This window comes from Macaca fascicularis, chromosome 1, assembly GCF_037993035.2.
Source record: "Macaca fascicularis isolate 582-1 chromosome 1, T2T-MFA8v1.1".
NCBI lineage: Eukaryota > Metazoa > Chordata > Mammalia > Primates > Cercopithecidae > Macaca > Macaca fascicularis.
The window spans coordinates 133738805-133764709 of NC_088375.1; the positions used below are offsets into that span (position 1 = coordinate 133738805).

A 25905-nucleotide genomic window follows, 5' to 3' on the forward strand; every position below is an offset into this window, starting at 1 on the left:
GGGAAAAACTTTTCTCAGCCCACAAAGAATTATAAACTTTCCTACAAGCCTTTCCCGAGAGCTTTCACAGATGGATCCAGAACACAGTGACTGCTGTCAGAGGCTGAAGACTTCCCATTTTGCAGACTGATGGCTCATTTGGAAGTGCAATCCCTACAGGAGGCCCTGACTACTGAAACACCCCCACCTCCTACCACTTCCTCGTCTTCTCTCCTCACCCACTTACTTACCTGCTCCCCCACCAGGAGATCAACCTGTTGGTGTACTCTCAGCCAGGGAAACTCACCAAGCACCGTAGAAACAACCTTGTTATCCTTGATCCCCACCCCAAGACATAAGCCCAACTGGTATCCCATTCTCTTCCTTCTCAACCCAATCCCCATTCCTCACCTCCCTTCCAGATCTTCCCTCTGAGCCCTCTGTAACTCTCATCCCATGATTCAGCCCCCCACAGCCTGGACTTCTTCATTGAGCCTTCCCTCCTTGACTTGATTGAAAACTGGCTCCGCCAGAAACACTCAGCAGCTCTGTCTCAAGCGAAAGTTGCTCTCTTTCCCACATTCCATATAAAACCTTTGGATCAAAAGGTTAGATCATGATCTTCTTTACTCCCTGCTTCTGCTTCCAGGCCATTTCTCCCTTACCACTTGTGAAATTTTTTCCTATTTCTTGCCACTAAACTTACAAATTTACCTACAGTTCGACCTTTTCTTTCAATCCTCTTTTCCTCCCATTTCAATATTCCTCCCTGTCTAGGGTTAACCTCTCCACCTATTCTCTTGATCTTATTCCCCTCCCACCACATGAGGGAACTTATCCTACTGGTTTTTCTCCCCGTCTTGTACCTTCAACCTCTACTTCTCCATGGATGAGCCCTTCCCATCAGCATAGTTGGCAGAACAATATGAGTGGACCCAGTGGGTAATGGTTAACAGCACAGACTCTGGAGCCAGGTAGCCTAGTGACAGATGCTGACACCACTCTTTCCCAGCTGCGTGGCTATAGGCTACTTATTTATCTGTAAAATGGAGACAATAAGAATACCTCTTCTTGTAAGGATTAAATCAGTGAACATGTGCAAAGCTTTTAGAACAGTAGCAGCCCATTCGCAGGTATTATGCAAGCATTTGTTAAGTCATTCAACATTTTAAGATGTCTCTTCCTTTACACATGAATCAAACACATAAGCAATATGCTCTTCCTAGTTCCCCGTGTCTTCTGCACCCACCACCCTATTGTCTTTCCTTCCCTGGACCAGCCAGCTGTACTTTTTGAGTCTCCTACATTTATTTCACCACTTTGTCACTTTATGTTTATAACCCAACTTCCAATTGACCTCCTGCAATTGGAATTCACTAAATCTGATCTTACCAAGGGCACGACTTGCAACCTCCTACTTGAATCCATAGTCACTTTTTAGTCTTCATTCACTTGTCATAGGTGTTTAGTGTCACCAATTATTCCCTCCTTTAAAGGCTCGCTAGAGCTAGAAGACTAGCTCCACGCCACCATCTCTTCTATTTCTCAACCCAGCAATACAGCCACTCCTCTTCCTCCCTTTTATGTTCCTTTGGTTGGCAAAATCCCTTAAACAGGAGTGTACTTAGGCTTCTCTTCTAGGTTCTTCCTGTGATCTCAGGCTTACCATCTATATGCAGTTGATTTTCAAATCTCTGTATCTATCCAGCCAGCTGCCTCTTGGAGATCAGCACTTGGATGAGGCACTAACTCAGTAGGTTCAAATGTGTAAATTAGTGTGCCTCCTTCCAAACATTTCCTACTGTCTGAATTCCTGCTCTTAGAGAATGGTGCCAGCATCCATCCTGTTGCCCAAGTTTGAAACCCAGACCCACTTATTGGATGTGCCCCCTACCTAAGTCTCCGCAGCTTACCAATCATCTATTGGCTCTAATATCTTCTAAATCAAATTTCTTCTCCAACAACTGCCACTACCTTCACTACGTTTATTTTAATTTCTGGCCTAGATCACTGTCTCCAGACTTGCCCTGTCTCCTCCTCACTAAAGCCAGCGTGATCCTTCTAAAACTGATTGGATTCCCTGTCTCCCTGGCTGAAAGCATGTTAATGACTATCCATTGCCCCAGAGTCTATCCAAATTCTTAACCCAGTAACTAGGGTATCTTGGAGGTCACTTGCACCTGCCACACAGGTGATTTTTAAAAATTGAGGAATTTTGTGAGCCAGTTGTTAAATTGCTGGTGGCTGAAATTCGTACCACAGAAATCAGCAGATATCCCCGGTGCTAGTTAACTAGTATACTTCGTCTACCCAGCCTCACCTCTTAACGCTCCCCTGCTGGAATTCTGCTGTTCAGCCAGACTGAACTACTGTCAATCGTCTCTCACTTCTGCACCCTTATACCACCACTTTCTCTGGAGGGAATCCTCTCCGCTCTCTCCTGGCTGTTTCCCAATCATCATTTAGGTCTTACATTAGCAGCCACCTCCTCAAAGAGGACTTTTCTGAGGCTCTGCCCTCAAGTTGACCAATGCAACCCTTTTATGTACTCTCACAACATCGTGTGCTACATTAGCCTCTGTCTACATCTGTGACTACTTACAAATTGAGGGCTTGCTACTTTCTACACAATCCTCACAGCAATCATATAAGATGGTTATTATCTTAGACGAAGACACTTAGGCTAAGATCAGTTGTCATTTGTGCACAGTAACACACCATTTATCAAATGCCTGGTACTTATCTTAGTACATAATACTTACCCATTCATTTGTCTGAATCACTCACTAGCCTGTAAGCTCCATGAGGGTAGGGTCTGCCTTTTATACCCAATACTGGCACTTGGTAGATGTTCAACATATGTAGATATTAAATAAATTAATTGTAAAATACCAAAATAACTGCTTGCTATATTCTTATTTTTATTTCCAATTTTTATTTTAAGTTTAGGAATACATGGGCAGGATGTGCAGGTTTGTTACGTAAGTAAATAGGTGCCATGATGGTTTACTGCACAGATCATCCCATCACCCAATTATTAAGCCCAGCATCCATTAACTATTCTTCCTGATCCTCTCCCCTTTCACCCGCCAATGGAGGGCCCTCCAGTAGGCTCCAATGTGTGTTGTTCTCTGCCATGTATCCATGTGTTCTCATCATTTAGCTCCCACTTATAAGTGAGAACATGTCATATTTGTTTTTTTCTTCCTGTGTTAGTTTGCTAAGGATAATGGCCTCCAGCTCCATCCATGTCCCTGCAAAGGACATGATGTTGTTCCTTTTTCTGGCTGCATAGTATTCCATGGTGTATATGTATCACATTCTCTCTGTCCAGCCTGTCACTGATGAACATTTAAGTTGATTCCATGTATTTGCTGTTGTGAATGATGCTGCAGTGAACATACATGTACATGTGTCTTTATCATAGAATGATTTATATTCCTTTGGGTATATACCCAGTAATGGGATTGCTGGGTCAAATGGTATTTCTGCCTCTAGGTCTTTGAGGAATTGCCACACTGTCTTCCACAATGGCTGAACTAATTTGCACCCTCATCAGCAATCTAAAAACATTCATTTTTCTCCCAACCTCACCAGCACTTGTTGTTTTTTGACTTTTTTTTTTTTTTTTTGAGACAGAGTCTTTGCTCTGTCGCCCAGGCTGGAGTGCTGTTTTTTGACTTTTAACAGTAACCATTCTGACTGGTGTAAAATGGTATCTCATTGTGGTTTTGATTTGTATTACTTTAATGATCAGTGATGTTGAGCTTTTTCTCATATGTTTGTTGGCCGCATGTATGTCTTCTTTGGAAAAGTATCTGTTCAAGTCCTTTGTCCACTTTCTAATGGAGTTGTTTGGTTTTTTCTTGTAAATTTGTTTAAGTTCCTTATAGATGCTTGATATTAGACATTTGTCAGATGAATAGACTGCAAAAATGTTCTCCCATTCTGTAGATTGTCTGTTTACTCTGTTGATAGTTTATTTTGCTGTGCAGAAGCTCTTTAGTTTATTTATTTATTCATTTATTTAGATGTAGTCTTGCCGTGTTGCCCAGGCTGAGGTGTAGTGGCACGATCTTGGCTCACTGCAACCTCTGCCTCCTGTGTTCAACCAATTCTCATGTCTGAGCCTCCCAAGTATCTGGGACTACAGGCGCATGCCACCATGCCTGTCTAATTTTTGTATTTTTAGTAGAGATGGGGTTTCACCATGCTGGCCAGGCTGATCTTGAATTCACATGATCTTGAACTCAGACCTCAGATGATCTGCCTGCCTTGGTCTCCCAAAGTGCTGGGATTACAGGTATAGTCACCACACCTGGCCTCTTTAGTTTAATTAGATCCCATTTGTCAATGTTTACTTTTGTTGCAATTGCTTTTGGCATCTTTATCATGAAATCTTTGCCCATGCCTAAGTCCTGAAGGGTATTGCCTAGGTTTTCTTCTAGGGTTGTTATTGTCTGAGGTTTTACATGTAAATCTTTAATTCATCTTGACTTGATTTTTGTCATGGATGATGTTAGGAAGGGGTCTAGCTCAAATTTTCTTCATATGACTAGCCAGTTGTTCCAGTACCATTTACTAAATAGGGAATCATTTCCCCATTGCTTGTTTCCTCAGGTTTGTCAAATATCAGATGGTTACAAGTGTGTAGTCCTATATTTCAGTTCTCTATTCTGTTCCATTGGTCTATGTGTCTGTTCTTGTAACAGTATTCTGCTGTTTTGGCTGCTGTAGCCCAGTAGTATAGGTTTTGTTTTTGTTTTTGTTTTAACATAAACTTAAGATTTTATTGTCTTCATAATAAAGCAAAAGATGATACTTACAACTGGATCACTTGGTCCTTTCTCTTTTTATCTCCTCATAGTTCAAAATGTTTGCATCTTTTATTAGCCAGTATTCTCTTAGATCTACAGTTGGGCTGAACACATTCAAGCCTTAGCACAATCTTCTTTGTAGTTTTAGCCTTTTTCTGGAAAATCAGCTTAGTCTGCCCACCATGGCCACTCTGCTTCCTATCATAATACCACTTTTACTGGGCATACTGAGAGTCCTTGCCCTTCTTGCACTGTGTCACTTTATGGGATTGGTGCTTGCCACACTTTTTACAGGAAGTCCGGTGGGTCTTACAAACGTTCACCATGTTTGCACAAGCACTATCACCACAGAGAGAAAGAGGATGGGCCAGAAATGGAAGTATATAGGTGTAGTATAATTTGAAGCCAGGTAGTGTAATGCCTCCAGCCTTGGTCTTTTTACTTAGGATTGCCTTGGCTATCCATATGGTTCCATGTGAATTTTGAAACAGTTTTTTTTTTTTTTTTTTTAATTCTGTGAAGAATGTCAATGGTAGTTTAATGGGGATAGCATTGAATCTATAAATTGCTTTGGGCAGTATGGCCATTTTCACAATACTGATTCTTTCCATCCATGAGCATGGAATGTTTTTCCAGTTTTTTGTGTGTCTTCTGATTTCTTTGAGCACTGGTTTGTAGTTCTCTTCATAGAGGTCCATCACTTCCCTTGTTAGCTGTATTCCTGGGTATTTTATTCTTTTTTGTGGCAATTGTGAATGGGAGTTCATTCGCAATTTGGTTCTTGGCTTACCTGTTGTTGTTGTGTAGGAATGCTAATAATTTTCACACATTGATTTTATATCTGGATACTGCTGCAGTTGTTTATCAGCTTAAGAAACTTTTAGGCTGAGATGATGTGATTTTCTAGATACAGGATGTCATCTGCAAACAAAGATAGTTTGACTTCCTCTCTTCCTGTTTTAATACCCTTTATTTATTTCTCTTGCCTGCTTTCCCTGACCAGAACTTCCAATACTATGTTGAATAGGTGAGAGAGGGCAAATTTACCTTGTGCCAGTTTTCAAGGGGAATGCCTCCAGCTTTTGCCCATTTGGTATGATATTGGCTGTGGGGTTGTCATAGATGGCTCTTATTAATTTGGGGTATGTTCCTTAAATTTTTGAGAGTTTTTAAGATGAAGGATGTTGAATTTCATTGAAGGCCTTTACTGCATCTATTGAGATAATCAAGTGGCTTTTGTCTTTAGCACTGTTTATGTGAGGAACCACATTTATTGAGTTGCACATATTAAACCTGTCTTGCATTCTGGGGATGAAGCCCACTTGATTCTGGTAGATAAGCTTTTTGAAATGTTTGCTGAATTCAATTTTCCAATATTTTGTTCAGGATTTTTGCATTGATGTTAATTAAGGATATTGGCCTGAAATTTTGTTGTTGTTGTATCTCTGCCAGGTTTTGGTATCAGCATGAGGCTGGTCTCATAGAATGAGTTAGGGAGGAGTCCCTCCTTTTCAATCTTTAGGAATAGGTTTAGTAGAAATGGTACCAGGTCTCCTCTTTACCTCTGGTAAAATTCAGTTGTGAATCTATCTGGTCCTTGGCTTTTTTGGTTGATAGGTTATTTACTACTGCCTCAGTTTCAAAACTTATTATTGGTCCATTCAGGGATTCAGTTTCTTCCTAGTTCAGTCTTGGAAGGTTGTATGTGTCCAGGAATTCATTCTTTTTTTCTAGATTTTCTAGTTTATGTGCATAGAGGTGTTTACAGTATTCTCTGATGGTTGTTTGTATTTCTGCAGAGTCAGTAGTAATATCCCCCTTATCATTTCTGATTGTGTTTATTTGAATTTTCTCTATTTTCTTCTTTATTTTTCTACCTAGCAGTCTATTTATTTTATTAATTTTTTTCAAAAAAAAAACATCTCCTGTATTCATTGATCTTTGGACAGATTTTTCATGTCTCTATCTCCTTCAATTTAGTTCTGGTCTTGGTTATTTCTTGCCTTCTGCTAGCTTTGGAGTTTGTTTGCTCTTGATTCTCTAGTTCTCTTAGTTATAATATTTGGTTGTTAACTTGACATCTTTCTAGCTTTTTGCTGTGGGCATTTAGTGCTATAAATTTCCATCTTAACACTGCTTTAGCTGCATCCCAGAGATTCTGGTATGTTGTGTTTTTGTTCTCATTAGTTTCAAAGAACTTGTTGATTTTTGCCTTAATTTCATTATTTACCCAAAAGTCATTCAGGATCAGGTTGTTCAATTTCCATGTAGTTGTGTGGTTTTGAGTGAATTTCTTAATATTGAGTTCTAATTTGATTGTGCTGTGGTCCAAGAGATTGTTTGTTATGATTTCAGTTATTTTGCATTTGCTAAGGAGTATTTTACTTCTGATTATGCAATCAATTCTAGAGTAAGGGTCACATGGCAATGAGAATGTATATTCTGTGGTTATTTGGTGGAGAGTTCTGTAGATATCTATCAGGTCCACTTGATCCAGAGCGGAGTTCAGGTCCTAAATATCTTTGTTAATTTTCTGTCTTTATGATCTGTTTACTATTGTCAGTGGGGTGTTAAATTCTCCCACTATTATTGTGTGGGAGTCTGTCTCTTTGAAGGTCTCTAAGAACTTGCTTTATGAATCTGGGTGCCTCTGTATTGAGTGCTTATATTTAGGTATATTTAGGATAGTTAGCTCTTCTTGTTGAACTGAACCCTTTACCATCAGGTAACGCCCTTTTTTGTCTTTTTCTTTTTCTTTTTTTTTTTTTTTGGTTTAAAGTCTGTTTTGTCAGAAACTAAGATTGCAACCCCTGATTTTTTCTGTTTTCCATTTGCTGGATAAATTTTCCTCCATCCTTTTATTTTGAGCCTATGTTTGTCTTTGAATATGAGATGGCTCTCTTAAAGACAGCATATCAGCGGGTCTTGGTTCTTAATCCAGCTTGCCATTCTGTGTCTTTTAATTGGTGCATTTAGCCCATTTATATTTAAGGTTAGTATTGTTATGTGTCAATTTGATTCTGTCATCATGATATTAGCTGATTATTTTACAGACTTACTTATGTGGTTGCTTTGTATTGTCACTGGTCTGTGTACTTTTTGTATAGACCAGGGTGCACATCGTCACTGGTCTGTGTGTTTTTGTAGTGTCTACTAATGGTTTTTCCTTTCCATATTTAGTGCTTCCTTCAGGAGCTCTTGTAAGGCAGGTCTGGTGGTAGCAAATTCCCTCAGCATTTGCTTGTCTGAAAAGGGTCTTATTTCTCCATGGCTTATGAATTAGTTCAGCCAGATATGAAGTTCTGGGTTGGAAATTCTTTCTCTTTAAGAATTTTGAATATTGGCCCCCAATGTCTTTAGGCTTGTAGGGTTTCCACTATTAGTCTGATGGGCTTCCCTTTGTAGGTGACCTTGCCTTTCTCTCTGGCTGCCCTTAACATTTTTTTTTTTTCATTTTGACCTTGGAGAATCTAAAGATTAAGTGTCTTGGGGATGATGTTATGGAGTATCTTACTGGGGTTCTCTGCATTTCCTGAGTTTGAATGTTGTCCTGTCTAGCTAAGTTGGGGAAGTTCTCCCAGATAATATCCTGAAATATGTTTTCCAAATTGGTTCCATTCTCCCCATCTCTTTCAGGTAGCCCAATCAGTCATAGATCTGATCTCTTTATATAATCCCATATTTCTTGGAGGTTTTATTCATTCATTTTTATTCTTTTCTCTCTATTCTTATCTGCCTGTCTTATTTCAGAAAGATTGTCTTCAAGCTCTGAGATTCTTTCCTCTGCTTGGTCTGTTCTGCTATTAATACTCGTGATTGCATTGTAAAGTTCTTGTAGCATGTTTTTCAGCTCTGTCATGTCAGTTATGTTCCTTACTATACTGACTATTTTGACTGTCAGCTCCTGCATTGTTTTATCATGTTTCTTAGCTTCTTTGCATTGGGTTACAACATGCTCTTTAGCTCAGCAAAGTTTGTTTTTATCCACATTCTGAAGCCTACTTCTGTCATTTCAGCCATCTCAGCCTCACCAAGTTCTGAGCCCCTGCTGGAGAACTGTTGTGATCATTTGGAGGAAAGGGGGAACTGGTTTTTTGAGTTTTCAGTGGTTTTATGCTGACTTTTTCTCATCTGTGTGGGTTTATCTACCTTCAATTTTTGAGGTTGCTGACTTAGGATGGGCTTTTTGTGGGGTTTATTATTGTTTTGGCTTTTTTCTTTTAACAGTCTGGCCACTCTTCTGTAGGAATGCTACTATTTTGCTAAGCATCTGCTCCAGACCCTAGTTGTTTCAGTTTTTCCAGTACCTGGAGGTATCACCAGTGAAGACTGTGAAACAGTAAAGATAGTAGCCTGCCCCTTGCTGTGAATGCTCTGTCCCAGGAGGGTACTGACTTGTTGCCTGCCTGAATGTACCTATAGGAGGTGGCTGGAGACCCCAGTTGGAAGGTCTCACCCTATCAAGAGGAACAGGACCAGGAAAAGCAGTCTCAGTCTGGCTGCATTTTGGTAGAGCAGCTATGCTGTGTTGAGGATCTCTTCAGCCCCTGACTCGTTTGTGCTCTCCAAGGTCTGCAGGCTGGACTGGCTGAGATGCCCAAACAGCCAAGGTGGTGCCCTGCCCCACCCCCAAGGCCCTCCATCCCAGGGGTAAATTAGAACTCTGTCAGTGGTAGAACACAGATGGTGGTTGCTGGGGGTCCCCTGACTGGGAGGACCCACCTAGTGAGAAAGAATGAATCCAGATCCTGTTTATTGTTTCCATTTGGCCACGCCTTGGCAACATAGCCATGCTGTGCTGTGGAACTGCCTCTGCCCTATCGTTGGCTTGAGCTAAGCCCAGGCTGGAATGACTGAGTCATCCAAACAAACAAGGGTGCAGCTCCCCACCCTGGCACTCCATCCTAGGGAGAAAGAAGAGCTCTGTCCATAGAATAAGGGCAGACAGGGGTAGCTGAAGGTCCCAACTGGGAAGTCCTGCCCAGTGAGGAGGAACAAATCAGGGTTCTGATCAAAGAAGCAGTCTTGTCACATTTTCTGCTACACTGGGACCCTTCCTCATCAGGACCATTTGCACTCTCTAAACCCTGCAGCCTGGAATGGCTGAGTCTATCAAACAGCAGAGATGGTGGCCCACCTCTACCCCCAGGGCCTCCATTCTGTCTCAGGCAGGCTCCACCCTGTTGCCGGTGGCTATCTGGAATTCCAAGCCAGTGGGTCTTATCTTATGAGGTGCCATGGAAATGGGGCCCACAGACCGATGCTTCTCAGCCCCGTGGACTCAGCCCCCTTCCTGGGGTATGTATGGACTTCCCATCTTGCTGAGGATCCCAAGCCAAAGTATGTAAAGCTCCTGGGTCTCTGTGTGTGCCTGAACAGCTACTCTGCTAAAATTTCACACAGTTCTGTGTGTTGGACCCAAGGCCCTGGTGGTGTGGGCTCACAAGGGGATCCTGATTGGAGGTTTGCAAAGATCTGTGGGAGGAGCGTGGTTCCCTCGGGTCACACATTTACTCACTGCTTCTCTTGGCTAGGGGTAGGGATTCCCTTGGCTCTATGTCACTCCCAGGTGGGTCATCATCCTACCCTGCTTTTCTTTCTTCTCAGTAAGTTGAGTTGTTTTCCTCATCAGTACCAATGCGAGTACCTGGATATTTCAATCGAAGGTGCTGTATTCACTCGGCCCTTTCATTCCTGTCCTTGAGAGCCACACACCACAGCTGCTTCTACTCAGCCATCCTGGACCCCTCCCTGCCCCCAATTTTACATTATAACATTCACAACTTTTTTCCCCAACATCATATTAATATTCATAAATTCTCTAGAAGCTTATAAATAATGCTGACTAGAAAATTTACCCACTAATCTCCATAAGTAGCTGGTACAAGACTCCTTTTTCAGGAAACAGCAATCAAGAGTACACTCTAAATAGCTGTTAGACAGATCTCCGTTGATGACTTCCATCCATCCCCATCAAGCCTTAGGAGCTGGGACTTCTAAAAGCTTTGGCTTTTTGGGGTCCCTTAAGATACTGAAGCTCTTTTTCAGTGTTTTGGGTTAAGTTGTGATTTCTCCATGACTACTGCTGAGACAATAGACGTTTTCTCATAGTTCCAAACAGCAGCCAAGAAATGGTTTTGAAACTAAATCAGGGACAAGGGTTATGAACCTGAGGCCTTTCACTTTGCTGTTCCAGTCTTTGGGTTGCACTGTGGATTAATAGGGTACAGCTTTAAAGAAGTCAAGTTTTATCCTATGAAGAATCTTCCCCCAACGAAATGATATTCGTTTGAAAATGAAATTGCCCCCAACAGACTTTACCTCTTGAATTTCTTCAGCATTCATGATTAATATCTACAATACCCCAGTGACACATTCCCTATCAGTAGCCTCCTCAGTGCTATTGTTTCACTATCTTGGTTCCCTAAACAGATCTGAAACTCCCTAGATGGCAAGAGAGTTTATCCTTTTGGGAATGGGTCTGTTTGTTTTCTGTAGGCATAGAAATGGTTTATTTAATTCCTTAAGAAAAATCCGCCAGTATAAGATAAAAGATTGTTTTCAAGTTAGTCCATTAAAAATTGCTTCCTTATAAATGACATCTCAAACTAATTACTCCTGAAGACTGGTTACCAGAAGCAAAGACGCAATAATGGGAAACCACTCTACTTTTAAAAAATTGAAGTAAAACTGTTATAGTAGAAAGGCTTATTCTCCCTTTTCTTTAATCTCCCTTGGTAATGCACTTGGAATATCCAGACTGAAATAAACTTTGTTATGACAGCCTCATAATGGGCTATTTGCCTTGTTCAGGTTACTGTACTTGAAGGAGATTCTTTAACTCAGGACAATAAGAAAAGACAAAAATATTTGTTGAAAGTAAATGAAACCATATTGTATACTGTATATCATGTATATAATGAACAGTAGCTTATATTATTACTATTGATACCAATAAGTATGGAAAAGTTGTTTTGATTAGAATTTCCTGTTATGCTCATTTTTCTAAAATTGTGTGCCAAAAACTATATTTGCAGGGAATTATTAGCTATAGCCATTATCAGATCACTAATGTATTACCAATGAAGAGCTGGCATCTTGGGCATAAGCTTAAATTTTGAATTTCCAAATATAAAGTTCTGAACAGGATTTTTTTCTTCTTGTTTTAAAAAATTGGGATATAATATACATTCAGTAAAGTGCTCAAATCTTAAGTGCACAGCTTAATCACTCTTTACATATATATACACCCATAGAACTACCACACAGATGAAACAGTGGGTACTTCTAGCCTCCCAGAAGGCTTCCTGATGACCACCCTGAGTTAGTATCCTCCAAAGATAGCCACTATTCTTCTATCACCATAGATTAGTTTTAATTATCCTTGAACTTCATATAAATGGATTCATAGTGGTATTCTTTTGTGTCTAGCTTCTTTTCACTCAACATTATGTCTGTGACATGTATCTTGTTGCACATAGCAATAGCTTGCTCTTTTTCACTGTTGTGAAATATTCTACTGTTTCTGATGAATATTCGGGTTGATTTTAGTCTTTGGTTATTATGAACAAAGCAACTATGAACATTCCTATACAGGTTTGAGGATGACATATTTCTCCTGCGTATATACTTAAAAGTGGAATTTATGGATTATAGAGGAGGCTATGTTTGGAATCTTTATCTATAGCTAATTTTTTTTAAGTAGTGGTGGGAGGAAGGAAAATTATCTTCTGCTGATGTCTATTGTATACTTGATATTCTGAGAGAGTAGTTATAGCTGAAGTTGGTGAATTTGAACAGAAACGTTTCTAGGTAAAATCTCAAGGAGTGAGTGAATAAGGTCAGAGGGCATCTGAACTACATCACTAATATATTGAATTTGGGCCAATGATAATTTTTCGTATCCTATTTGAGCCTCTGGGGAAATGCTAAAGTTCCAAAGATTATGGTCATTAAGAATTCTTGGAAAGATGGGAGGGCTTTAATTAGAGTCCACTTAAAGACCTGTGAAACAACACAAAGCCACCTGCGAATCCCAAGTAATTACTGAGGGATACTTTTTCACAAAGAAGTAAATGATGCTCTCATCTAACTTTACCTTTTCCATTGGCCACTGTAGGATTTGAAACTAATCAGTGAGAATAAGCAGATTTCCACTTACTATTTCATCTACAGCACCCACCTTCGAATAAAATGTCTCCTCTTCTCTCTTAGAGTTATCCCTAGGTTTGATTTAAAGTCTTTGTGTGGGGAATAAATCTGGTGCCAAGAACAAGTTAATAATTACATTTTGCTTATCCTCTAGGGAAGCTGAAGTCTGATCAACTTCCTTCACATTGTAGAACTGTTGCTTCTTTCCCTTGAATGCTCTCCTGCCCTCCCCCACTCTCCTCCAATCACCACACACAAATGATATGTGTTTACCTTTTCTACCTTAGTCTCATTTTGCAAATCACTTTATTTTTTTAAAAACCCCTTTGATAATGCAAACCTATAACTACCTTCTCACATCCCATTGATGTTAGATCAATTTTACAAGGGTTATCTTGAAGTTTTTTTCTAGATCTAAAAAAAAAAAAAAAAAATCCTGGGAATAGTTCCAGACTTTTTGATTAACTGGGCAGTTCTGGAAAGTAAGGCTGTTCCTCACTTGAATTACAGTATTTGTTATTGGCCCTTCATAGTAGGGTGTGCTGCTGAAAGTTTCTGCTAATACCGGATGTAACAGCTTGGATTCTCATGGCATTGTTCATTCTGAGGTCATTTTACCTTCGTTTATATATCTTTATTTAGAATTCTTATAAATGAGTCAATCATTAGACTTTTTCTGCAAAACTCTATCAAGTCCTTATCATAGTGACCAGTGTAGCCCTCAGATCTTTTCCTTTCTGATGAACTTAACTTCTGTTGCACCAATTTAACTTTGTTTCAAAGGAACTTGGATCAGAGCAGGCTATTTTATATACACTATGTAGGCAACTACTCTTCAGTGACTATCAACTTTGTTCCTAAGTTGGAATTTACATGCACAATTTAGAAAACGGTAATGACTATTAATTTTCTTCAAATTAATTAGTAACATGTGGCTACATGAGGAACCCAAATGAGTTGAGAGTCATCATATGTTGATGACAAAGCCAGGTCAGCTCCACCTTCACGAGATGGGGGCAGGAGTCACTTCTTGCTAAATGGCTTTTTGCATACCTTGAAACTAGAAGGGAAGGAACTAATGTTCACTGAGAATGCCACATGCCAAACACTCTGCAGACACATTACATGGGTTAAATGAAAATTTATGACCACAGGAGAGTAGTGATATAACTTTTCCTACCAACAGTGGGGAATTCCTTAACCCATGGGTGTTATGAATTTGACAGATCCTTGTCCAAGCTGAAGGAGGTTTCTTTAGGGATGACTAGAAGGAGCTGAGCAGTTAAGTTTAAAGACTTTCCTGTCTTCCTAACTGAATACCCTTGATATCCTTTCCTTACTCCTTATACGAAAATTAATTCAAGATGGATTAGAGACTTAAATGTTAGACCTAATACCATAAAAACCCTAGAGGAAAACCTAGGTAGTACCATTCAGGACATAGGCATGGGCAAAGGCTTCATGTCTAAAACACCAAAAGCAACGGCAGCAAAAGCCAAAATTGACAAATGGGATCTAATTAAACTAAAGAGCTTCTGCACAGCAAAAGAAACTACCATCAGAGTGAACAGGCAACCTACAGAATGGGAGAAAATTTTTGCAATCTACTCAACTGACAAAGGGCTAATATCCAGAACCTACAAAGAACTCAAACAAATTTACAAGAAAAAAACAAACAGCCCCATCAAAAAGTGGGCAAAGGATATGAACAGACATTTCTCAAAAGAAGACATTCGTACAGCCAACAGACACATGAAAAAATGCTCATCATCACTGGCCATCAGAGACATGCAAATCAAAACCACAATGAGATACCATCTCACACCAGTTAGAATGGCGATCATTAAAAAGTTAGGAAACAACAGGTGCTGGAGAGGATGTGGAGAAATAGGAACACTTTTACACTGTTGGTGGGATTGTAAACTAGTTCAACCATTATGGAAAACAGTATGGCGATTCCTCAAGGATCTAGAACTAGATGTACCATATGACCCAGCCATCCCATTACTGGGTATATACCCAAAGGATTATAAATCATGCTGCTATAAAGACACATGCACACGTATGTTTATTGCGGCACTATTCACAATAGCAAAGACTTGGAATCAACCCAAATGTCCATCAGTGACAGACTGGATTAAGAAAATGTGGCACATATACACCATGGAATACTATGCAGCCATAAAAAAGGATGAGTTTGTGTCCTTTGTAGGGACATGGATGCAGCTGGAAACCATCATTCTTAGCAAACTATCACAAGAACAGAAAACCAAACACCGCATGTTCTCACTCATAAGTGGGAACTGAACAATGAGATCAATGAGATCACTTGGACTCGGGAAGGGGAACATCACACACCGGGGCCTATCATGGGGAGGGGGGAGGGGGGAGGGGGAGGGATTGCATTGGGAGTTATACCTGATGTAAATGACCAGTTGATGGGTGCTGACGAGTTGATGGGTGCAGCACAGCAACATGGCACAAGTATACATATGTAACAAACCTGCACGTTATGCACATGTACCCTAGAACTTAAAGTATAATAATAATTAAAAAAATAAAAATAAAAAAATAAAAATAAAAATAAAGACTTTCCTGTCTTGAACAATTATTAGCTCAACTCATGAATGTATTTTCTCAATTGCTGCTTTCTGCACACTTTGGCCTTGCATATCTCTGGCTCATTTAGTATTTAAAGCCACGTATTAATAATGTGCTTATCTGCTTTCATATTGCAGTTTATTTGCTACTCTCTGGATGGGGTTTCTCCTGGGTTACTGACCAGTTCTTATATCCTGCTTGGACTGCCTGACCTTCCCACTTTTCAAGAAACTCCTAGCAATATGCTTGGTTGCCTCCAGATTTTATACCTGCCAACTTTTTTGCTGATTCCTCCCATATATCACTTGACTCCCAGTCAGTTCTGGACTTGTACCACCTTATTTGGCTTACACTCTTGTGTAACCTCACTATGCATCTGATACATAGGACATGATCGATTAGGGCTCATAGGATTGTCCATACCTACTACACTTGTGTGCAGTTAAATGAAATGGGTCGCGTTAACCAAAAGTTATCACCAAAATGATTCTGCAATTATTGTTTCCATTAGCTTATAGATCTAGGCTTAAAAACAAAATCAAATGGTATTCAAATAGCTCATCTGAAAACCAACAAAAAGTTGCAGAAGAATCCAGATCTGCTTATCTATTTTTTTGAAGAACAGCATCTAATGATTTGTTAACATCTATGAAGTAAGGAGCTATATGCCAGCATCTTTTTCTGATGTTGGATAAGTTTTGTAAGATACAAAACAATTGTAAGCCTCTGATTTTATAAATATAGAATGAACTTAATATAGTGCCAGTTATCAGATATTTAGTTTATATCTATTTAATTATTCAAAAGATGAAATAAGACACACATAGCAAAAAATTTACCATTTTAACCATTTTTGAGTCTCCAGTTCAGTTGTTAAATACATCCATAGTGTTGTACAACCATCACCACCATCCATATTCAGAACTCTTTTCATCTTCCCCAAGTAAAACTCTATACCCACTAAACAATATCTCCCCATTACTCCCACCAAGGCCCTTTCAACTACCATTCTACTTCCTGTCTCTATGAATTTGGCTACTCTAAGTAGTCATATTAAGTGAAATCATACAATATGTGTCTTTTTGTGCCTGGTTTAGTTCACTTAGCATAGTATCCTCACAGTTCATCCATGTTATAACATTTGTTAGATTCCTCTTCCTTTTCAGGGCTGAATAATATTCCATGTAATTTATATACCACATTTTGTATACCACATATTATTCATCCATCAATGGACACTTGGGTTGCTTTCATGTTTTAACTATTATGCATAATCGAACAGGGCTGCTATGAACTTGGGTATACAAATATTTCTTTGAAACCCAAATTCAATTCTTTTGGGCATATGCTCAGTAGTGGAATTGTTGAATCACATGGTAATTTTTAATTTTTTTGTGGGCCACTATACTGTTTTCCATGGTGACTGTCCATTGAACATTCCCACCAACTGGGTACCACAAGGGTTCCAATTACTCCACGTCCTCATGAACAGTTGTTATTTTCTGTTGTTTCTTTCTTACTTTTTTGACAATAACCATCCTAATAGGTGATCAGAAGATTCATGTTTAAAAAATAGTTTTTTGTAAAAGGCATGGTAATTTCTGTGTGAGATGAGAATGGTTACATGCTTATTAAATGTAGTTCACCTTTCAAATGACTGTGATTAATTCCTTCCCTCCTTCTATGTACACGCCACACCCCCATCTGAAGATGAATTTTATTCCTCCACCAACTGTGAATCTAGGCTCACCTATGAAGACTTCAACCAATAGAATATGGTGAAAGTAACATTGTGTCAATTCCAGGCCTTGCATTTGTGAGTATAGGAAGTTCCTGCTTCCATGTCAGAAGTCCAGGCTACTTTTCTTGGAAGAAAGACCATGTGAAAGAGCATGATGTCAGATGTGATGAAGAAGCCATTGTGGATACTCAGCCCTGTTGAGACTTCACATGGCTCCAGCCTCAGCAGCTATATGACCACAACTGCATGAGAGACCCCAAATGAAGACTGCCCAGATGAGTTCATTTACCCTGCAAAACTAGGAGAGATAATAATAATGAAGTGTTGCCTCAAGCCACTAAGGATTGGCATGGTCAGTTACACAGCAGTAGATAACTCAGACAGATGAGTCCCAAGGTTCAGAATAAGGCAAGAATCCAGACCAAGTACTTCCCATTAGTAAATATTGTCTCTGGATTTCCCTGTCCATATTCAACTTACTTGGCTTTTCTCCAGTTGTTTTATCTGTAGCTTTAGTAATGAATATGAAATATTACTGTTAAGCATGAGTCTTATATATGTGAGTGTCTGTATATATAAATCATAAAGTTTGTTTGTAAGTTTACTATACAAATACATACAATTCAGAAAAGCAATTGGCACGTAACATCTGGCTTGTGGAATTAATGGTGGGGAATCCCAATGGAGATCACCAAATTTTACATATCAATGATTTATTGGGCAAGAAGGATCACCATCTGGTATATACTCATTCTTTTTCCATAAGAGGACACTAACAGAGGTCATTCTATGGCCCACTAAAAATATTCAACATGATAATCTGTTCTCTGGCTTCCTAGAGAAAATACCTTGCACGGCAATTTGCTATATGCCTTACAGGAGAAATTTATCTTTGGCCATAACTGAGACAGAGTCAGTACCAAGGAAGGAGAGAGAGAAAACTTTCTAGATCCATAGCATGGTTTCTGAACATCAAATCAAATCCAGACATTAAACCCTCTGACTGTATATCCTGATTTCAATAACTATACCTCTGACTTACATATTGTGTTTAAAAACAGAGAGGAAGTGTAATATAGGGAAAAGAATAGCCAGAAATATATTTTACATTTACAACACACTAGACATCTTCCTGTGTGCTTACAGGTCATCTCCTAGTCAAGTGATATGGGTGCTTTTCTTCTCCCCAGTGCTCTACAGCTCAGCAAATGCCACTCAGTTTCTTAATCCATAATCCAGGTGACAACCTTGATGCCTCTCTCTTCCTCTCACGCTTTGTATCTACCCTATCATGGAGTCCTGTTGTATTCCTAAAGCCACTTAATTGTGTACTTTTAATGAAAACAATTAAATAAAATGTCATTCTATGTAAATTATATCTCAATAAAACTGCTATTAAAAATGTTTAAATATATCTAGAATCTTTCCACTTCTCCTCATCACCATTGCTGCATCCTCATTCAAACTTCTGTTCTTCTCTTGCCTGGATTACTGCACCAGCTTCCTAACTGGTCTCCCTGCCTCAGGTCCTGCCCTCTTATGGTCTATTTCCACGTAGTAGTCAGAGTGATCTTCTAAAAACATAATCCCTAGCATGTTCTTCTCTTCCTCAAAACCCACCCAAGGAGTTTCCACCACAGTGAAAATAAAAGCCTTCAAGGTCCCACATGATCTGGCCTCTCTTTCTGAGTTCATATCTAACTCCATATCTCTCCATTTGCTCCTTTTATTCCCACCACACTGACCTTCTTGCACTTCTTAAAATGTGTCAAGTTCATTCCTGCCTTGGTAATGAATAAGCTTAGCATTGGCTGTTCTCTCTGTCTGGGCCACTCTTCCTCCAGATCATTCAGACCTCTGTTTAGTGTTTTTTCATCGGAGACCTTTCAAGACCATTCTGTATGAAAGAGAAGTCCGCCCCCTCATTTGTTCTTGATCCCTTTAATCTGCTTTCTTTTTTTTTAATAGCACTCATCACTCTATGACCTCCCATTCTTATTTGTTCATCTCAATGTGATCTCCATGAGTGGAGAGGCTCTGTCTGTCTCTAGTGCTTAGAATAGTAGCTGGCATGTGCTCAGTAAATATGCAGAATGTTGAATGAATGTGAATGATTAATGAAGAAATAAATGAATAAATATCAGTAAACATCAGCTTTTTACTAAGTTCACCAGTTCTTCCTGTCCCAGGACACTCTCCTCATATCACAGACAGCAACCTAACATAACATAATTATACTATGGTTGGGTCTTATTTCCCCGCAGAGTTTTGTGGGTTGCACATATCCTAGTCACTTTGAAGAGACTCCAGCAACCTCAATCTTATGGAAAGAAAAGGTCTTCACTACACCCCAAAAAAGGCCTAAACTGCCCTCCTCTTACTGAAGTGACACTTTGATTAACAAGCTTCAAGTCACAAATTTTTCTTTTTTCTTTTCTTTTTTTTTTGAGACAGAGTCTCGTGCTGTTGCCAGTCTAGAGTGCAGTGGCGTGATCTCAGTTCACTGCAATCTCCAGCTCCCAGGTTCAAGCGATTCTCCTGCCTCAGCCTCCCTAGTAGCTGGGACTACAGGTGCGTGCCACCACGCCCGGCTAATTTTTATATTTTTAGTGGAGACAAGGTTTCACCATGTTAGCCAGGATGGTCTCGATCTCTTGACCTTGTGATCCATCCGCCTTGGCCTCCCAAAGTGCTGGGATTACAGGAAGGAGCCACCACGCCCAGCCACAAAAACATTTTTCTAAAATTATCAGCCCTAAGGCCCAATAATACATTCTCTAATATCTATTTATTACCTATGAATATTTGACTGCCCAGTGCCAGACATGGAATATATGCAAATGAATACAATACAGTTGTTTGGAAGGTCTCCTCAGCTTCCCCTGGCTGGTTGTATGTGCATGGTTTTTTGTGGTTTTTTTTTTCTCTTCTTTTGTCTTATTTTTCTCTCTTTTTTTTAAAATAGCTGACCTGGGTTTTCAATAATAAGCAATTCCTTTTTAATTTCAAAGAGTGAATACATTCCCTAAACTCTACTTTGTTAAGAAGCACCTTAAAAATCACTCCTTCTCACGGACAAGTTCTCTCTTAGTGCATAGTTTTCTCCTGCCTTTCCCGAATGGAATAGGTCCCTCGTCTTTTCAGAGGTTACCACACTAACTGTACACTCAGTTCCACCACTTCCAACTCCTCCTCTATTATGCAATCTCCGTAATTTTTGTTATCAAATATCTCGCAAGAACATCTCCAGTCCTCACTGAAGTTGTTTCCTTACTCATCGCCAATGATCTTCTACTCTAACCTCAATACCACTTTCTACATTCTCATCTTCTTAGCGCTTTCTAAAGCATTTGACACTGCTGACCTCTCCCTGCTCCTCGGCCTCTCGCCTGCCTCAGCTCATGCGATCCCACACTATACTGTTCTCTCTGCCCTGTCAGTGTTCTTCAGCCTCCCTCCCTGGTTTGTCTTCATCTTCCCACATCCTACATGTTGGCAACCCTCCAAGATTCTGGCTTTTGGCCACTAGTTTCCTTTGGGATTCTCATCTGCATTCACAGCTTCAACTGTGAGCTCTTAAGAGGTCCCTCAGGACTACATCTTCAATCGCAACCACAATCCTAATTCTGTTCCCAGAGTTCCATACGCCTACTAAACATTTCTATCTGAAATTCCTCGAAGTCAGAATACCTCAAATAAAACTTATTTTCTCCTCCGATGAGTCAGTCCTCTTCTTATTTTTTGAATTCCATTAATGGCACCACCATTAATGGAATCATCTGCAACTTCTTTCATTGTCTCTGTCCTTTGCTTTCCAAACCAATCCGTTTTCAACCTTTGTACATTTCCTTTGCATCTTGCCTCTGTATGTTCTGTCCTGTTGATACTTTTCACTGTTCTGGTTCCATCTTTATCTCTCCTTCCTCGACTCTTTGTGTAGCCTCAAAAATGTCTTCAGCTTCTCTCCAATCCATCCTTTATTTAGCTTTCCAAAACTCTAGTGGCTTATAATTTCCTGCTTAATAGATTCTAAATTCCCGACTTTGAAATGTGGTATTTAATTCTCCACCAAAAGTGGACTTTTCACTTTTTTTTTTTAGTACATCTTTTGTTTGAGTACCTTCATATATTTTTAAATACTCTTCTATTCACCTTTTGTCCAGTTCCACCTGGCAAAATCTTACTTTTTATGTCCAATTTAAAGAACACATCTTCTAGTAAGTCCTCTATGACTAATCTCAGTCCAAAGAAATCTCTCCTCCTCTCACCTCTCTAACACCTCTATAACATGTTGCTTGCACCTTATTTTTTTTAATTGTATTTCTTTGTGTATAGCTTACTTCCTCAACTAAATTTTAAGTTCTTCAAAAAATAAGGATGACTTCTCTGGTAAATTATGTTATTATTCCCAAATATTCATGGCCTTCCTCATGGGAAAATTATCCTTGTCTGCCCTCCAAGGCAGGCATGGCTACATGACTAGTTTGTGACAACAAAATATGAGCAGAAGTGATGGATGCCTCTTTTTTTTTTTTGTTGGAGTCTCACTTTGTCGCGCAGGCTAGAGGGTGGTAGCACGATCTCAGCTCACTGCAACCTCCGCCTCCTGGGTTCAAGCAATTCTGCTGCCTCAAGCTCCCAAGTAGCTGAGATACAGGCACCTGCTACCATGCCTGGTTAATTTTTGTATTTTTAGTAGAGACAGGGTTTCACCATGTTGGCCAGGATGGTCTCGGGCTCCTGAGCTCAGGTGATCCGCCTGCCTATGCCTCCCAAAGTATTGGGATTACAGGCGTGAGCCACCATGCCCAGCCAATGAATGCCACTTCTGATCTGTCATGTGTATCTGCCATCGCTCTTGTCCCCTAACACAATAAAATTCCAACTAATGGCTATTTCTACCCAGATCCCCAAATCCAGAAGATGGGGAGCAGAGATGCACCTAACTCACAATAGACATTAACATAGATGAGAAATAAATCATTGTGTTCTGAACTACTGAAATTTGGGAGTTGTTTGTTACAGCAGCATAACAGCCAAAGCTGAAGAAACTTCTTACCTAATTCAACAAATATTCACTCAGTCATTTGTTCCACAACATTGACAACATACTCTGTACCAGCGCTGCTTTAAATACCATGGAACAGACAAATATTTGTAAAGCAATTTCTTAGTTCTGAATAGTAAGACATGTTCTCAAGCTGCTGCAATACAAGGCAACATGGCATAAATCTATTGGAGAACTATAAACAAAGAACTACTAAGTTTCCAGAAAGGGAGAGAGAATTTACACTGGAGGGATTAGAAAAGGTGTCGTGGAGGAAGTGTTACTTGTTTCTTCCTCCACACCTAGCACACAGTAGGCTTTAAAGATTTGTTGAATAGGTAAATAAATTATTAATAAAGCAGAAATAAATGAACACCGAATTGTCATCAATAAAGGCTGACATTTCTGTATTAATTCAATCACTTAGTTTGCCACATCAGGACAGGTGAAATGTTCCAGGACAAAAAGAAAATGGGATGTAAGAACTAGTGAGTGAGTGAGTTTGCCTTACCTAGATCCCATGGTGAAAGAAGTCTTACTCATAGACCCTAGCATCTTTTAAGCTCCAATTATTTCGGGTTAGTCATGTGGCTTTTCATATGACCCACTGCTTTTGACAGACTGTTTAAACAAATTTATCTTACAATCAGCAACCAACGGCTTCCTATTTTCAGTTTTACCCTTGATGGGAACCATCAAGCCGAATCTTCTGGATCTGTACTTCCGAGTTCACTAGGGCTGGGAGAACTCAGCCCAGGGATCAGCAACGCATGTACAAGTCTCTCCAAAGCAGGCAAGCAGAGTGACCTTAAATAGCCTAGAACAGAATTTTTAGAAAAAAAAAAAAAATCTCTCCTTAACTCTGACACAGACTGCTGGGGTGATTCAAGTGATAAATGCCCTTTTCCTGGCTTCATAAATTACAAATTCAGAAACTGGTTAAATAGCTTAATCACGCACCCAATGTTTCAGACAGGAAAATACTCAATACAGGAAGATGGGAGGGCCATAAGTGAACCCTTGCCCTTTCCACTAATCTAGACTGAGCAGTGGGGCAAAATGTCTATCTGAAGGTCTATCTGAAAAATATCTATCTGAAGGTCTCTTCAGCTCTGAAGTTCTGTGAGTCTGTGAGACTATGTAGATTCAGAAAGATTTGCCTCTAGGAAGTGGATAGCTTACTCTCATCTGGACATTTTTCCAAATGACAGTGGAATTGGGGACCCTCACTCCTACTCCCCAACCTCTAGGGTTTTCCTAATTAAAAAGCGTAAGTAGGTTTTTGTGAAATGCTGACCCCAGTAGTTACCACAGGGTGACTACAGAAACATACACCTTGGCCTAAGTTCAAGTGCCTTTGCTTCGGTAACGTCGACTGACAATTCTAACAGTCCCAAGTGTCCGGAAGCAGGTTCTCTCCTTTGCAAATAGAGACTGTTCTTTAAAGATAAAGTGAGTTTGCCCAGCACATTGAGTCTGTGATGGAGTTTCCAAGAGGAAATAACTTCATACCCTCCACAGCTCAAACCTGAGCTCAACAATATAGTCATTCCCAGAAGCTGCTTACTGTTTCTGGGCCTTAGGTTTCAGATCCATGTAAGAACAGCTTTTCAAGACAATAATAAGGTTATTTCATGGATATGACAGTGCCCAGGGCCAAGAAAAAATTCACATGAACTCAATGAATGTGAATGAATGTGAGTTCTCTTTCAGGACTCCCCTACAGCCCATTTCCGTCCTGTCTTGGATACTATTTGATTAACTTTCTGTTGCTTCATCTTTTAGTTAAATATTCCTTTTATCTACGTTTAGTATATCTCACAGTCCACTAAGCAACCATACAGACACACACACACACACACACACACACACACACACACAATATGAACATTCTAGGGTGAAGAAAAGTGGCAAATCTTTCAGTGTAGAACCATCACCTACATGTAGGCTCATCTACAAAATTTGACATCTCTCATCATCTCCCCAAAATTCCTTTGGCCTATGGCAACATTAGCTTTAAAATTTCCTAACTATTTACACAGAACTATTTCCTGACTCATTCCCCGTAACTACCCCCAGAAGCTCCGAGTCTGGATGCTGGCAGTCTTAGCTTGCCCCAACTCCCTTCTCTACTTCCCAGCCCACACAAATTCCATATCCACCCAATGCTCAGCATGGCATCCTCAAACAAACCACTCTCTCCACTGCCCACTCTCAGAACTCCCAAGAGTAACAATCATCATCTCTCTTACAGTTGAATGGAAAGGGGTTTCATACCCTTCTTTTTCACTTTGTCTCTGTATTTCAATATTTTCAGACATAACACTGACTGTATGCTCTACAACTAACTAACCTTCAGTTTACAGAAGAGGAAACTAAAGGACAGGAAGTTGGCTGATTCCTACAATGCCCAGAAATTACAGCAAAGGTCAATCTCAGGACTGAGTTCCCTGTTTTTTCTCACTCGTATTCTTTAAGTTGACACCTGGGCCCCTGGTGCAGGGTGGGCTCTTCATAAACCTTTATTGAATAAGTGTTCAATAAATCAATACTCAGTTTTCTCCACTGTAAAGCAAGGGTGACACTACTCGTTTCTGATATAGGTCCAACCTTAGAGAATATCTTTTCTTCTCTAACAATGTTGTCTTCAGGATTACGTGGTGGACTTTTAGGAGTACGGATGTCTGTGTTTAGTTCTGCTGCTTTGGCTTGATAAGACTTGATCATGTGTACACAATACACACACACACAATGATATAACTTGCAGATATTTCATAAGCAGAGACAGAAAATAACAAAGAAAAAGTTTGTGAGAGTCTCAGTCTATGAGGAGACAGAGGAAGGAAAATGATCACACTGAGGAACAGCACCGAAGTGCTGTAATTTATTATGTGCTTTCATAAACCTTAGCTCATTCAAACCTCACAAACCTTATGGGAATGGCAGGGCAAATATTGTCATCTCCATTTCCTTTGAAAAACTGAAAGTTCTAAGGATTTGAGTGAATTTCCCCAGGTTACAAACTTGACAAGTGGTGGGACCAAAACTAGAGCCCAGGTCTTCTCTTTCTAGATGAGAATTAGTCACTCTTCTGCTATCAATCATCAGTTAGTTATAAGGCATTTAACCTTCCATGCCAAGGATGGCTTTTTTTTTAATGGCATATTCTATCTTCCCACTTAAAACCCCTGAGGGCAGACTATGTCACATTCCTATCTGATTCCCTGTATCTAAGCACAGTTTCTATCACAGGATTGAACTTCAATGATACTTAATAACAATAAAATTTTTTGATAGATAAAAATAACATTTTTAAGAAACGGTAGCTGCATTTAGCAAGCTGGCTTTCCCAGGATATTTACTGGTTCCCTGGTTGCATTATCCAAGCGAGGATGAAAAGTTGATTTCTTAATGAATGTCCCATCAACTTAGTCTAAGCAAAAATTCTATGAGGGAGATTTGTTTATTTTAAGGAAAACATTTTAACTCTTTCAGAAAATACCTTCTTCTGGTGTCCCTAAAAGATCTCTAATTTGCCAAGTGAATTTAAAAATGTATTTTCTCTTAAA

The 25905-nt window shown here is 39.7% G+C and overlaps 1 pseudogene; it reads right to left on the minus strand.

Moving 5' to 3' along the window:
* Positions 1-4801: 4801 nt before the first annotated feature.
* Positions 4802-5122, minus strand: LOC107130251 (large ribosomal subunit protein eL42-like; annotated as a pseudogene).
* Positions 5123-25905: the final 20783 nt, after the last annotated feature.